We start from the raw sequence: 17,818 nt of genomic DNA, 5'->3' as shown, positions 1-17,818 counted from the left end.
AAAGCAGGTCAATCTTTTAAAAACACATCTGCTGTCAAAGAAGCATTCATAATAATAATGCAATACTGGTAAAAGCAGGTAAAAAAATATATGCGATTAAAAGACGATGATGAAAATTACCATTTATGCTTTATTCATTGCCTACGCGATTTCGAACTTCAAAAACCACCTAACCAAAACAACATCATGTTCTCAAATAACAAAACATTAATTAGCTTTACGCCGTTTTTGGAACTACATTGAAGCTATAAATTCCGTTAGGATATTACTAGTAGGCTCTACCGGTATCTGTTATAAGCCATAAAGAGGGAAAAAATGAATTATTTGCTATCAACTTATTTTTTAATTTTTTTAGACGTAACTGAAGATTTTTAAATACTAATTGAAAGATTGGACAAATTATGAAATAACTGATATCAAACGCATAAGTATAAGACCATAAATATGGATATAATAGTTTTCATAAAAAAAATAATAAAAAAAAGAGTACTTCCTAGTGTACGATGTTATACTAGAAAAGTAAACAACGTAAAGAGAAACTATTGTAATTATCAAAAAATTTGAGCTCGAGATTGTGACAAAATCAGGCACCTCCCTAAGCCCGAAAAACTCAGATATATGTCTGTCTATGAACATGACGAGAGACAGTTTGTCTGTCCAGCTTTCTAAGTACAAGTGAACACGATGACTACAAAATGAAAAGAATTAGATAAATAAAATTTGGTACACAGGTATAACATAAAAAAAAAATGATTTTATCAAATTTCGAGAAAAATCTGCCTAAGAATTAACCGCCTGAGGCGTATAAATAAATGAAATTCGGTATGGGATCTTAGTACAATTGTACTGAAGTCAAAATTCGGTTTCAAATGAACGCTGTAAAAAGGCATCCAAAATACAAATCTGATTTTCGGGTACTTGTGTATTAATTGCAAGATAGTTATTAATAGCCAAAGAACATACAAGATATTTAGTAAAAATGCTAGATTCACGCAGGGATCAAATGTTCATCAATGGCATACAAGACACAGGCAAGCTTACCTAAAGCTTATGAAAGTCCAAAATTTTATGAAAGGGGGAAGGGGACAACAGCTTTGTTAGAATATACGAGAAAACTTTGGGGTGGCCGCTCCTGATGGTTTTGTATAAATTAAATTCATAGAATACGATAAAGCGTGAAAGTGAATAAAATAAGCAACAACAGATTCCCAAGATTTATTTAAGAAAACATTAGGAAATGCAGTTACAAGTTGTTTAATAAAAGTACTATATAATTAATTTTAGTTATACATGAATACTTCGTTTTTATTGCCGACTTGAACTAAAAATAGTAAAATCTTTGAGGCATCTGATCTTGTCCAAGATTTCTGTTACATAGATGGTCTTCGGGAATTAGAAATATATAAAGTACTTATTTAGTGATACTGTAGCAAAATAAATCATATTAATAAATGATGAATATTTTTTTTTGAGTCTACATTTTTGATTGTAAATACGGTATCTCTTAAGTACGACAAGCTTACATAATTTTAACGCTCAATTGCAAATTACTGTCCAATTTCGGTCGGAACCCGTCAACGTACGGTAAGCGTATCTGTCCAATCACGTGCAAGTCAACACTTCTATCAGTAATTAAGCCAAGGTGGTTATGAATTTTAAAAAAAAAATCATCCATGCCAGTTTAAATGTCTTAGATACCCTTAACATTCTATGAAGAAATAAAATAACAATAAAGTAAAACAGGATCTATTGTCTAATTAGAAAGTTAAATAAACCCATAAGTCAAGGATTTAAAACATTTTCTCTTGAAAGAGTTTATAAAGACTTTTTTTTCTTTCGCACAAAATGCAATGTCTTAGTTTTATGGAAATGCTTAAGTAGGAAGTCTAAATGCGCGTGTGTTTGTAAAGCCATTATTTATTAGTTAAATGTGAGTGAATTTTATACAGTGACCAATTAGAAGCAACATAAAATAATATGGTTTAAATGAAATAAATATTACCGTCTAATACAGAAAACGATAAAAATTAAAATTTCTTGGCATTAAATGAATGAAAAAACATGTAAATATATATATATTCATGAATTCTAAAGAGCACTTTGCATATTTTATTCCATCGTCTTTTTAAAAGGACTACCTTTATTTCACAGAAGAAAATATATTTAACTATGCAAATTACCATACATTCTTTTCAGTCTTAACTTTAATGCTTAATTTAATTTTCCTAAGATAACTTCTCATGGGAATGATTCAATTTATATTAAGCATCCAAAAAATAAATTTTCAAAGGACAAAAAGGAACCTTTATTAAAATATCTGAATTATTAGCATACTACAACCAATAAAATTTGTTTTTTTAAAAATAATAAAGGGTTCGTTATCCACATTCCAAGCCGCTTGAGATCGACTTTAATTAAGCAAATTTATGCCTAAAGCAATAAATATTTCCATGTGGGTTTAGTTATCCCGCTCGTACTATTTCATGAGGGGGAAAAAAATAAAATAAGGCCAAGACGATCTGGCATATATTCCGTAACACGCTGTAAGTACCAATTCTACGAATAATACATTTCAAAGCCGTAGCGCTTTCGTTAAAATTTATTTTATAGCCTTTTACATAAATGTCTCTGAAGCAGACGTCGCATTAAAAGTCCAAATGACGAATATCATCAATTATTTTCTTCTTTTACTAAATAAGCGCTGGCTGCACTACTAAAGCAAACGATAATAATAATAAAGAAAATAAAAATAAAGAAAGAAACGAATGAGCGCATGCGCGCGAAGACAAGTGGGAGAAATACAAATTATTCTGGATCGTAAAAATCATGCGGTTACAACTACGAAACGTCAAACAATTCTCTGCTCAAACCTCCAGCAGGCATTAACAAAGACATTTTTAAATTTGAAAAATTCAGCAACAGGTTACGGAACAAGTCTCAACACTTCCATTTTAGATGTTAAGGTAAAAATAAACAAACAAGAAGACCCAGCTAAAGAAAGAAAGAAGAAAAAAAATTAATGAGCCTGGAGACAAGCAAAACTCCAAGCAACCTTCAAGTCGTTCCTCAACCTGGGACCTCAGAAAAAAAAAAATACCCACCTGACCCATAAACCTGTTTGGCCTTGAATACCCTCCCTCCCATCCAAGAAAATTAGTTGCGTCATGATAGAACGCGTTCGCGAATTCAAACCCCCAAAAGGCGGATCCCAGCTCGTAGAATTCTGACTTTTTTCTTCATTTTGTTAATCGGGAGATGGCAACAAGAGTTTTTCTTTTACTTGTCTTCGACACAAAAGAAAAATGTAACTGTTTTTTATCAGTTGGGAAAAACGATTTTTTTTCCCCTTCGCACAGCAGACGATATTTATTTTTTATTTTATTTCGGATTTCCCGACAGATTCGAAATGTTAAGATGCATTTTGCGTTATTTATTCATCTATTATGACTTTTTATTTTTTATTTATTTTTATTTCCCCATGTTCGCTTTTTTTTTTTTTTTTTTCTATTTTCCTTGTCGTATGTGATGGATGAGGTGGCTAAACTTGATTCGCTTTTACATTTGTTTACGTACTTAAATTTATCGGGGGTCCTCAACAAGAGGACCATTAACTCGAAAACACTGTCTTATCAGTGTCTAGCTGAGGATAGAGAGAAAGCTATCGAGCATTTCTCCCCCCCCCCCCCGTCTCTTTCTTTCTTTCTTTCTTTTTTTTTTTTTTTTTCTGAAGTCTGTTGTCGATGTTATTACAACAAAAAACGAGATTTTATTTTAATTTATTCTTTAGATAACTGCCTCAAAGAGTGAAATCGTGTTGTTTAGAATACTTGAGTAAAAATTCATTAATTATAATTCAACAAGTAAATATTTCTTCAGTCACTGCCCCCCCTACCCCTTTCAGGCATTAGAACTAAGAAATGCAAACAAAGATCTATTTGCATATTATTGCATACATAATAATTATTAATATGAAACCAACATTTCTAAAATATGTGGCACCTTGTAACAAAAGTAAAATTTAAAAATAATTATAAAAATAATTCGAGTAATAATGAATGGCATGTTATAAGAAAATAATTAGTTAAAAAATGACACAGTTAAAAAACATACTTAACATTTTCTCACACTTTTAACTCTGGTATTAAAAAAAATCTAATATATAAAATTCTCGTGTCACAGTTTTCGTTGCCATACTCCTCCGAAACGGCTTGACCGATTTTGATGAAATTTTTTGTGCTTATCCGGTATCTATGAGAATCGGCCAACATCTATTTTTCATCCCCCTAAATGTTAGGGGTAGTCAATTATTAATTAAAAACTAACTTTCCCGCCAAAAAAATCTTCCATTTTCCCACCGCCAACTTTTCCGCCAAAAAAATCTTCAATTTTCCCCAACGCCAAATGATTTAGGCTTTAGTTCTTTTTTTCTCCCAACAGTAATGAGGCTAGGGTTAAGATTTTTCGGCGGATTATTTCAAACGATTCTGTTTATTTTCTTAATGTTTTATGCATTTAAAATTAAACATTGTTAATTAATCCATGTTTCAGATTCATTCTGAAGTACTTTTGAATTAAAATAGCACAGAATAAAGGAAATTAAAAATGTCTAATCTTCATAGCGTTACCCCAACTGGCGTAGAAAAATTCACGCATTTGCGTTACGTAAAAGGCGAAGAAAATTCACGCATGCGCACTGTGTTCTGATCGTTGGCATGGCAACCATTATCAACGGACGATTTAAATTACTTTTAGGTTAGTTGTATGCTTTTGTAAGTAAATTGTATTTATGTTATATATTTTTTGTATATGCTTATAGTTTTAAGTACATCGTTTTTTAAGTAGTTTTTTTTAACCTGTTTACAATGATTTAAATTATTTTTAGGTTAGTTGCATGCTTTTGTAATTAAATTGTATTTATGTTAGTTATATATATATTTTTTATATATGCTTATAGTTTTAAGTACGTCGTTTTTTAAGTAGTTTTTTTTAACCTGTTTTCAATGATTTAAATTATTTTTAGGTTAGTTGCATGCTTTTGTAATTAAATTGTATTTATGTTAGTTATATATATATTTTTATATATGCTTATAGTTTTAAGTACATCGTTTTTTAAGTAGTTTTTTTAAACCTGTTTTCGACAGATTATTTTAAACGATTCATTTTATTTTCTGAGTGTTTGATGCATTTAAAATGAAACATTGTTAATGAATCGATCCATTCATGATGAATCTGAGAAAATTTTGTTGACAAATGCTTGAGATATTACATAAATTAAGAAAGATATTCTTTAGTGCCCATAAAGTTTAAACGCTCAGTGACTCTATTATCAGTAATCATATTATTAAAAAAATGCTTTGTTTCAGTAAAAAATATTGTTATATTAATTGCAGATTAATCCTTTACACTTTAATTTAAAGCATAAATTCTACGAGGGGTAACAGAAAATTAGAGAGATACATATCACGTTATGACTGAAGGCCTTTATAATATTATGAGTGAATTATATGACTATCAAAATTTGAAGTTTTAAAATATTTTGCTGAAGAATAAAATATTTTGCTGAAGAAGTTGGAATTGCATAAAATATTTAATTATTAAAATTTTAACGAACACTAAGATTGGCGAACCGGCTGGTCGCCAAAGGCGGCTAGTAATTTATAAAATATAAGTTAGCCGGAGAAAATTTAAGACTATCAAATGCCTACATGAATTTAAACAAACAAAAAAAAAACACATATTTCGATTTTGAAGTTGGCAACGACAATAAATGTATACTCGCGTTTCTGATCTTATTAAAAATGCAACAAAATAGGCAGTGTAATCAAGTAATGGCCATTCTAACCAAGAACTAAACTGGGTTCAAAAAGCAAAATTCTTTTTCGGGAGTATTATCATTATTTCTATTTGTCCAGTATTAATATATAATCTGTCCAATATTTAATAAGGCATTTTCGAATTAAGAGTTCATCTACAGGGTGTTTCTAAAGTCATGGTCGGTCAGGCATACATGGAGTTTCAAACGCTAAGGGGACTTTTTGTCAAGTGAATTTAATAAAAAAGAAACACCAAATGTATAGCATAGATATGGAATACAAATTTGCAACTGCAAAACAGTTCAGTAGCATGAAATAAAACATTATAATCGAACGCAGCATTACAAATATCGTGATAGCATCAAAAGTAGTATCAACAATAAACCTTTGAAGTATATAATTTTAATGCTGAAAGAAATTGCTGTTCGAAGTGATGTATGTTTTAACTCGTATAGCTGTGTTATTTGCTATTGTAAATTTGTATTCTATTATCTCCTTGGCTATTTTGCTCACTTTTTTTTCTTTTTATCAAACTAAAAGATTTTATTTCCTTTACCAGAATATGCTGTTTTATTGATTCAATTAAGATTTCATTGAATATTTGAAATGTTTGTGGATTTTATGTAATTTTTGAATTAAGTTATAAGATCTGAGAATGATTTCCTTTCAGTTTATAAATTTGTGATGCAATAATTTGATACCAGTGTGACAGGGACATTTTATCTCCCCCAACTTTTTAAAAAATTTAACTCAGTAATTTCAACAGCCAGTAATGGGAGCACTGTCTATTAAGGACCCCACATTCTATCAATTTTGAAGTTTACTCCATGATTTTAGAAACATCACATACATTCCACTGAAGACATTTTTATAAAGTATATTTCTAAGAGTAAAAACTCGCATTGTCTTTTTTTTTCCCTTCAAATATTCATTTTATCCATTAGGAATGCCTTATTAAATCAATTGGAAGCACATACCAGGAATTAACTGACATTTTGTGGGTCACTATTGAAAACCGTGCCTACATGTGCTTATTTCGGAAGGAAACTGAACTAACTGTAATCCTTCTACAATGAATAGCTAAAAATATAAAAATTTGGAACAATTTCTAACTACGTGAAAACAGTTACACTTTAACAATACTCAAAAATTTGTATTAGCATGGAAAAACGGAAGCAAGCTTCGTGAAGGGAAGCAATACAGTTATTTAATATGTAATACGTATTTTTCAATTTATGTTTAAATATTAATTGAATGCAATTCGATTAACACCCAGAATTGAAGACTACTTAGGATGAACCTCGTTATTTTGAGTCATGATCAGATAACATTATGTCACCTGAGCCGGCAATTTCTTTTCCTAACTTTAACATCAAATTAAATGTACAATCCCATATACATGATGGATCTTTCATGGAATCGATTTGTAAACATTAAATCTCCGATTTCAAACCAAGTCCTTTTTCCTTTTCTTTTCTTTTCTTTTTTTTTTTTTTTTTTTTTTTTTTAATCGTCAAACTGGGCTTCTAATATTTCGCAAGTGAGCTAATTTTTTAACATATTTTGAAAATGGGTAAATCCAGTGCCGTATATATCAAGTACTGTATGTTTCTATCGTGAAACTGAGTATGCTATCTCTTATTCACAAACTTTGTTTCTTTTGGAATCTGTAAGTAACAAAAACAAGTCTCCGTTTTGCTGTGAAATATTGACTAACAGACATTGATACACCGATATATTGAAAATACTACCAATTTTTATTTATTGCTCGTAAATATTTGTCGTTATTGATTTTCACTTGTTCGCATACATTTGTAAGGTTACCAATTATCACGTGTTTAAGCATTTTTGAAATGTTACCAATTATCAAGTGTTTAAGCATTTTTGAAATGTTACCAATTATCACGTGTTTAAGCATTTTTGAAATGTTAACGATTATCGCTTGCTGCTCAGCTATTTTTGAAATGTTACCGATTATCGCTTGCTGCTCAGCCATTTTTGAAATGTTACCGATTATCGCTTGCTGCTCAGCCATTTTTGAAATGTTACCGATTATCGCTTGCTGCTCAAGTATTTTTGAAATGTTACCGATTATCGCTTGCTGCTCAGCCATTTTTGAAATGTTACCGATTATCGCTTGCTGCTCAGCCATTTTTGAAATGTTACCGATTATCGCTTGCTGCTCAGCCATTTTTGAAATGTTAACGAATATTACTTGCTGCTCAGGTATTTTTGAAATGTTAACGATTATCGCTTGCTGCTCAAGTATTTTTGAAATGTTACCGATTATCGCTTGCTGCTCAGCCATTTTTGAAATGTTACCGATTATTGCTTGCTGCTCAGCCATTTTTGAAATGTTACCGATTATCGCTTGCTGCTCAGCTATTTTTGAAATGTTATCGATTATCACTTGCTGCTCAAGTATTTTTGAAATGTTACCGATTATTACTTGCTGCTCAGGTACTTTTGAAATATTAACGAATATCACTCGCTGCTCCGGTATTTTTGAAATGTTATCGATTATCATTTGCTGCTCAGGTATTTTTGAAATGTTATCGATTATCACTTGCTGCTCAGACATTTTTGAAATGTTACTGATTTTCACTTGCTCAAGAAATTATGAAATGATAGCACGTATATAATATTTTATGAGGATAATCTAGCAATATTATATATATTTAAATAGAATGGCAGCAAATAACATGCAAAATGTTTTCATATAATCTGCATTACGTTACAAAATTGTAGACCTGAAGATCTATGATTTAATCTCTACTTCATATTTGTTGGAAAATTTTTTATATGCAATAAAAGTGGTGAAAAACTTTAGAACCATTAAATGAAGTCAAGTAACTTATGTTTGATTGACGTTTTTAGAAGAACACTAAAAAACTGGGGGCAATATATGCGCTTGAATCTAAATTTTCTATAAACTAGTTATTAACAAGAATTCCAAATTAAAAGTTACCGTTCCAATAAGAAACTATGAAATCCATTTTTCTAACAATAATCATAACATAACTGAGAGCTCTCTAAAACAAAGGCTATAAAATTGTTTAAATGTTTTAGAAGTAAATTCAAAATGCGTTAAACTAAAATAAAATTACAGTAATAGAGAAAGTTAAAACAATCTCTAAAAAACTCTTACTATATAATTCATGCCCTTACAAATAACTAAAGCTAAATAACTAAATTTTAATTCTTTGAAATCTTAATGAAGTAGTTACAGCAGACGACCGTTAAAAATCATTTGCCAGACTGAACAATCTTAACCACAGATGCACCAAGGACTTAGGAAAACCGCAGACGATATTTACGGAAACGATCGATAGCGGTTAAATCAAGGACAAATCCAAAAATTCTGTCTGGCAGGAGAGCAAAACCTTTACAATAATTTTCTTTTTAATTTCATAAAATAATAAGTTACATAATCGTTAGAAAGTTTGTTTGTTATAAGCAGAAGGTGCCAAATAAAGAAACAAAAGTTTCTGAAAAAAAGTTCCGGAATTCTCGCAAGTAGCATAGTAACATTTCCGTTTTAGACATTATTTCCGTTTTAGAAACTATTTACATCCGCATTGTTGTGGCTACACCAGTAGAAAGTATACATTTGTAACAAATTATGGCTCGTACACTGCGAGCTCAAAATATACGGTTGCTTCTGCATCTATATCAAAACTTATATCCTCCCCTTTTTGAAATATTTGTCAACTTCTCTATACTGACAATTCAATGGATTGATTAAAATTCAAATCGGTACTATGGATAATTAGATATACTGAATATATAAAGTCGCATGTTCAAGACCAGATTCCAAGAACGATCTGCTAAGAATACAGGTATTGTGGGCAGTTAAACTAGCGAAGTCACACGTTCTCCTGTTGACATCGTAAGAAAGTGTGAACGACGGGATGAAGGTTAGAAATTTGTCTTACTTCTAGAATTCATACTGGCAAAGTTAATTCCAAAATGCTTCGTGTTACTTCAAAAACGGTAAAGGATTAGTTTAGCTATATTAACGTCCCGTTTAAATGCAACATGAAGGCTATTTTGGGACGGACCTCGTAATTTTGAACCGCGGTCAGATGACGAGGGCGACATCCGAGTTGGCATCCCCTCTCTCCAAACTTCCACACTATACCAGCGGAAGGATGTTTGGGCCCGACGGATTTAGCGTGCACCAGACCCGCTTACACGACGGTTCTTAAACGGAATCGGGTCTCGAACCTGAAACTCTCCGGTTCCGAACCGTACCGCCGGGCCACCGCGGTCCAAGACGGGGAAGGAGGTATTAATTTAAACAAGCTAAATGGAACTTCAACATTCGTGCAGAAAAAATAATTCCAAAGTATGCATATTGTTTTAATTTTGTCCTGAATTCTTTGATTAAGAACCAGTTAAAGTTTTGTTTATACTTATATATTGATTTAAAATAACGGGAGAAATAATGTGGGTTAAATTTTATAATTTTGAAACGAGTCATATGATGAAGACGTATGATGTAAGGGCATCCCAATTACATCAAACTTTCGCACCTCACCAGCATTTACCCAACCGGACCCCGGTTTATTTAACACACATCCGGCACATCTCTGGCAGAATCAGTTTCGAACCTCATACCCTTCGGGTCCTGAAGCCGAAACACTGCCACCAGGCCACCGTGGTTCAGAAGAAACGACTATAAGCAAGCGAAATTTTTTGAACGAACCTGAATTATTTGGTTACAGAGTGTGATTAGTTACGCGTCGATAGATTAGTCTTGTAGAGCCATGTCTAAATTATAAACTTATTTTAAAATAACTAGAATGGTCACATATGAATTGCGGCAAATGCAGAAAATTGCGTACTTAGAACAAACACTAAGAAATTTAGTCAACTAAAAAGTAAAACCATTTTCTTTGGGAGAGAACAAATTTTAGGTATTTTACGGTTCCAAGTAGGAGGCATTTTGAAACCATTTAACCCCTTCGCATACATTGACGAGTCTGACTCGCGTTATCGAAACAATGAATTTTTAATTTAACTATATTAAGTAATTAAAAATGCAAAAATAATTTTAAAATCCTTCATTACCTCAAATACCTGTATATTATTATAAGAATTAAAATAAAAATTGCCTCAGATAGGATATATCATCCAATTGGGAAATTAAATAAATTCATAAGTCAAGGGGTTAATTTTTGAGAATTTTTTTTTTCACATTTTTAACATAACATGTTGATTTATTTTAGTTTAATTTTTCATATTAATATTATAACTACGTCTTCATTTATTTTCATATGAATATCTCATTAAAGTTATAAAATTCTTAAATTATCTATAATTAATGATTTCTTTACTTATATATAAATTACTATGATAGATAATGAGGAAATAAGCTTTAAAACTATAACAATGAAAAATTATTATATTACAAAATCTATCATGCGGAATGCAGCATTAAGTATTAAATGAATAATTAATATACTAATATATTATTAATATGCAATCATACTTTATTTAATAATGATTTTAATAACTCAACGTAGCAAAATTTGTAATCCTAATTTTTTACAAATTTATTTGGTAACTAGGATAATAATACTATGAATCCACTTGCCTGCAGCCTTATTCCACCTAGTGATAGAGACACCTGACAAGAAAGAAATTCGAAACTGCATCTTAGCGTCTGTTATCTTAGCCTTAGGGAAACAACTGTTGCGATAAATACAATTAGTTTCTTCGGTACAAAGGCATTTTGTTACAAAGATAATTAATTTTGAAATACCGAATGTTACACAAAAAGTTACAATTTGTATCTCTTCAGGCTACCACGCCTGCAACATTATTTCAAAATCAGAGGAGTGGAGGTGGCTGTGGTTCCATTACTCATTTCAACACGTCCCTCCCTCTCCAAAGCAATTCCCAGAGGGAATGCCTTTTCTCTACAAATATGCATACCAAGTGAATAAAAGCTTATTAAAGAGAAGAAAAGAATAAAGAATACCGCATTTGTCACTAAAAATCGAGAATGACTATTGAAAACCCTAATTATATATATATATATATATATTTCGTCTGGAATATTCACTTTATAGGCTATTAAATGTTAATGCAGAAAGCATAAACATTTTACCTTGTTATTTGATAAGAAATCGTGAATTTAACTGAATAAGCCAAAACAAATTATATTACATGCAAATTAAAAAGCGTATAAAATGGGGGAGGGGATCCTACTATGGAGAAAGTAAAAATGAAAATAAAAATCCTACTTTGGAATTGATGTCCAAATAAAGAGCTTTTTTTTTATTCGACTGAATATCTTGATGGATGAGTTATTATTTCATCATAACATTAAAGATTATTTGATACTAATTATGCATTAAATTTTTAAAAAAATTATTCAAAATAAAGAAACACTGTACAAAGATGTCGATATAATTATAAAGATAATTTTCGACTTTTAAGATAATGCAATTATTATTTTTTGTGAGATAACAGTTCTGGGAGATATTGTAATCAATCTCAATAAGTCCTAATAATTATCTATCTGGGAATGGTTAGGAATATTTTGGCGCAGGATTCAACTTTATTTGATGCCTATTTATTAATTTCTTTCACATCATCTTTCCTCTAAATGAATAGATTTTTTTTAGTAAACCCTATACAGAGCCTTTCTAATAATATTTCCCACCTTCATTAATTATCTAAGAGAAGCGTTGAATTTAACGCAGTTGCAAAAAGTTCAATGAAACAGACGATAATATGTTTAAATTAGACAGTTGCCATTCGACAGTAAGTAATAACAAAACAATGTCTCTTTCATATATGTTAGCATTTTATATAGAGAAATTTGCGATTTTTCCGAAGTGTTAAGTTCGCAGTGGCTTCACAGCTCATTCTAGTTTTTATGGCTGCAAGTTTAAGGATTTCGATATCTCATTCGAAAGAAATTAAGTCATATATGCGCACCTGATGCCCGTTACATCGATCAAAGTCAAATACCCCCCCCCCATTGGTTTAATATGGAAATTAGAAGAAAGGGTGGTGCCTCGGGTGTCGTAGTCGTCATCAGACTAGTTTCTAAAAAAACAGTCCATTTTAAGATTTTCACACCCATAATGTGGGAAATTAATATATTAACTCAAAAATCAGTCAAATTTCAATCATTTTACACAAATTATAAAAAAAAGTTCAGCTTCTACTTATATATTTGTAAAACTCGTGATGGCATTTGGTATCATCATACTAACGTGATTTGTCATTGTAAAATTGAGTTGGACAATTTGATAAAACCTAAATGCTCCGAATTCTAATGATTAATATACAATATTAAGAAAACCATCAACACTAAAAAAAAATATAATTCATAAATTTTTTTCAAAAGCTTAACTTTTTTATAGTAAATTATTTGAATCGGAAAGAGGTAAAACAGATTGTTTTAATTAAGCTTTTTTTAATAAAAAATAATTAATCTTTTTTTTAACAGGAAATACCTAATTTTAAGTAAAATCCAGGTCATTTAAATCAAGTTCTAAATATATATATATATATTTTTTTTTTCAGAATAAAGAGCAATTGAAATTTGGAACTGTCTTGTTTTATACAAGGCATCTTGTAACCGTACTTTTAATTTACACTGATGTGAAATTACAGCAAATAAGTAATGCATATTATTGAATTAATTATAGCAAAATCTCCAAGTCTCAATTTTTAAAAAAATAAACATGAAATGGAATGGATCGAAATTGCTTGCATTCAAAAAATAAACAGATTTTGTAGTATGTATGTTATGATAAATGTAATGAACTGGTGATTCTTCTTAATCACCAATAAGCTTAGTGGTGACTAAGAATAATCACCGGTCATTATACATAATCACGGGATTATTCACATTTATCTTAACATACATATATACATTATTGTAATATATATCTTAACATATATAATACAATAATATAAGAATATATTATTAATAATATATATAACATATTATTAGTTTATTATTGCACATTTTACGTGATTAATCCGTTGAATATGTATAATTACCAGTGATTATAATCACTACTAAACTTATTGGTGACTAAGAATAATCACCGGTAATTGTACATAATCACCGGATTATTCACATTTATCTTAACATACATATATATACATAATTGTAATATATTTTGCATATATGATATATATTACAATAATGTATATATGTAAAAATAAATGTGAATAATCCGGTGATTATGTATAATTACCGGTGATTATTCTTAGTCACCAATAAGTTTAGTAGTGATTATAATCACTGGTAATTATACATATTCAACGGATTAATCACGTAAAATGTGCAATAATAAACTAATAATATGTTATATATATTATTGGTAATGTACTTTGTTATATATGTTATATATATTATTGGCAATAATATGTTATCTATATTATTGGTACTATATTTTGCATAACATATTTTTAGTTGATTATTGTATGTTATACGTGATTAATCCGTTGAATATGTATAATTACCAGTGATTATTCATAATCACCACTAAACTTATTGGTGACTAAGAATGATCACCGGTAATTATATATAATCATCAATTAAGGTCCACATGTTACCTTTACCCGGTCTTTATTGATACAATCGTCATTCGTAAGCATTTACTTCCAGTTACAAAAAATTTTTCAAATTGGATAAACATCCATGTTCTAGTATTTTTAAAAGAAAAAAAAATAATAAAAATTACAAAATCTAATTTTTTATACGTCTCCTACTTCCTACAGTTAGTAAAAGCAAACATAGATCCTAACAAACATAGCACAAAAAATTGACTTCCGTAAGACACATATATTTCATCTTAAAATTTGTTTGGACTCATCAGTTAATGGAAATTTTGATGTTAGATTACATTGAAAACGTCAAATTAAAATGAAATCGACAACGTAATAATAAAGGTAGGCAAAATTAAAATTTTTCTTAAAATGAAAAGTGCCTATGCAGAATAAAACAGACACAATACTTTCAATAATACTGTTGTACTATTGTACTTTCAATAATACTGCGACATAAAAGTTTAGCACATTTTTTACAACGATAAGTACGTGTTCAGACCGACGATAGCGAAAATCAAGACCGAATAATGATAATACATTGCATCCTGTATATATAAAACTTGCATATATAATAAAATACATCCTGTATATATAATATGTACTCGATTACTCTCTTAATATGCTTCATGCATCTTACTTTACACTGATGAATACTAAATAGAAGCGATAACCCAACACACGTGTACACCTTCCCACATGTTACTCGTCATTTTTATTCGCACATTTTCAAAAATTTTCTAAAAGATTGCATAAATTAAGTGCGCGTAAAATTACTGAATAATATGATGAACTGACACTCATTTTACGATCCAAATTGCATATAAATGTACATCTAATAGAAAATAAAAAACGTCATTACCTTTGAGTTTTAAACTTTTGTTTTTTATTAGGATTATTTTTATGATTCTTAGCTAATCTGATTGTCAAGTTTATAACCCGTTTTGAAACTATACGAGAGCTAGTTTCAGTTAGTTTAGTTGACTACATTTACTCAAGTTTCGAAGTAACACGAGAGCTATTTTGAAATGCACTTCATAATCATGCGACACGGTTAGATTACGAGGACGGCACTTGAGCCGGCATTGCTCTCTCCAAACATCACCCCACATTAGTAAGAGGGCAATATGCCCCGAAGGTTTAAATGTACCCGATACTAGTTTTTTCGGTAGATTCTGTGATCTGATAGGTGTTCAAAATTCGAGTAGTTCATGTGTTGCTTTCGAATGGGTCATTAATATAACTATATTAAACTAATCAGAGGAACGGGATTTCAAATTTTGAACTCTCCTGTTCAGAAACCGAGACCTTACCATCAGAGCATCCGGAGAAACATTTTAAAAAGGATATGAATATTTTGAACCTCTTAATCCAATTTAAATCCTAATTAATTTCCCAATTTTCATCTTAACTTAGCCCATTTAACTGTATTCTAAAATGTTCTCTTATTTCCTGATCCAATTCCCACTTTTTTTTATTTAATTATTTCTAACGCTCGCTTAACAAAATTACTGATACCGTTGTTCCCACACCAGGAACGTCGCGTTAAAAAATCTTTAACAGCTGAACATATTTTTAAAAAAACACTTAAGATTCACTTGCCTAGATAGACACTGCCCCGAGGTGGGGGGCACCTCGTAATTGTGGATGAGAAGCTTCCGGCATGGTGGTTGGTTCTCGCCCCCCTTGGGGGGTACAGAAAAAAGTGGGCCCGGCTCCTCCCATCGATGACAGAACGTACCTTTCCAAGGAAAGGGTTGTATCGTGACCGGTCCTTAGGATTTAACTTTAGGACTCAACCACAGTTCCCGCCAGTGTTGCTGTTACAGAAAAATCAGAATGATACCGCCACGTGCCTTCCGGCGGGTCGGAGTAGCAAGTTTAAGATTAAGGTTGCCTAAAACAACACGTGGCAAAAAAATCCCTATCAGAAACTCATAATAAAATCAGTGAAGGGAAAAATTCTGTCACTTTTGCTCTTGTACCGCGATGCAGACGTCAGTTTCTCATCGCCTCTGTCCTATACAAATTATGACTCAGTGGAAAATAGATCGAACTTAAAATTTTAAATTTCTTCTTCACCATGCATCTGCAAAAATTTAAGTTTACATATATTATATATAGATGGAGGGTTTTTTTTTTTTTTTTTAATCCCCGTTAGGACACGAATTTGAGATTACTAGAAGGTAACTGAATACTTTCAGTTTCCCAACTATTTCTTGATCTATTTGTTAATTTTACTTTTGTCTAATTACTTTTTTTGGTTGGGGGAGGGGGGGGGGTAAAGGTATACTTTAATGTGAAAAAGAAACAAGTTAAAAATGACTTTCATTCAAAAAAGGAGAAATTTTATAAATAGATATATAAATCAACAGAATCGAAATTTATATAAAATCGATAAAATTTAGAATTATAGAAATTAATAATTTTTTTTAGAAACACCCGGGTTAAAAGTTACACATTCCATTTTAAAAATGATAAACAGAAAGAAAAATTTTATCCCTGAATAAAACCATACTCGAAAAAAATTGGAGAAAGTTTTTATGTATTTAAAAAAAAATTCGTCTTCCCCCCTCCCATGTTCAGGGGTTACAGACTCTTTTAAACATAGTCGAAATAGTTATCTAATCATACGAGAATGCTTACACGCCCAGGCGTCATTTGCAATTCTTATGCAATTAATGAGGCAAAGAGCGCAAATATGTTAAGCCCCGGGCGCTATTTCAACTGGCTACGCCACTGATCAAGAGCCTATTCATGAATATAATTTCATTGGCAGATTCATATGATATTAGATGAAAAAACATCGCAAGACACATTCATCAACTGGATAATCATAAACCAATGAAAACAAAGGAATAAGCATCGAACCCAATTTGAAACCCGACTCTTGAGCAAGTTTCGATGTCATCGTGGATCAGATGATGATCCGAGGATTCACGAGACGATGAGTTCTTGTTTCCGAACACACCATAAGGATGGCAGTTAGAATCCTCGAAGTGGGTCGGAAAACCGGTTTCTGGGCCAAGGTCATTACAAAACGGTTTTCGTTCCCCTCCCCCCGTGGCAAATCTCAGATACATTGACGCAAATGCTGTTGGTTTTCCGTTATTATTGTTATGATCTGCTTGCTCTCTTTTGATTGTTTTTACGCTTGCAGGCGATCGGTTTTTAATTGCCCAGCAACCTGTTGCAGCAATCGTAGCGTGACCCTTTTTCTCACTGCTAGCAATAAATTCGAAGATTAAAAATAACAATAATAAAAGTAACGGGGCTTTCCTTTGGCTTAGGCTTCCCCCCCCCACCAGGTACAGATGATAAAAGACAATTAATTTTTGCTGTTATAAGATTGCATCTTTGACACCATTATTTCTCATCCTTATTACTTACATCATACGTTTTTTCTTATATACCACGACAGGAAC

General features: G+C 31.1%; 1 protein-coding gene across 1 annotated transcript in view; it reads right to left on the bottom strand.

Moving 5' to 3' along the window:
• Positions 1 to 17,818, bottom strand: part of LOC129989154 (uncharacterized) — a 96,237-nt gene that overhangs the window by 63,308 nt on the left and 15,111 nt on the right. The window lies entirely within an intron of this gene.

The sequence above is a fragment of the Argiope bruennichi genome, chromosome 10 (genome assembly GCF_947563725.1).
Source record: "Argiope bruennichi chromosome 10, qqArgBrue1.1, whole genome shotgun sequence".
Classification (NCBI taxonomy): domain Eukaryota; kingdom Metazoa; phylum Arthropoda; class Arachnida; order Araneae; family Araneidae; genus Argiope; species Argiope bruennichi.
This window is presented reverse-complemented; position numbering and strand designations above follow the sequence as displayed.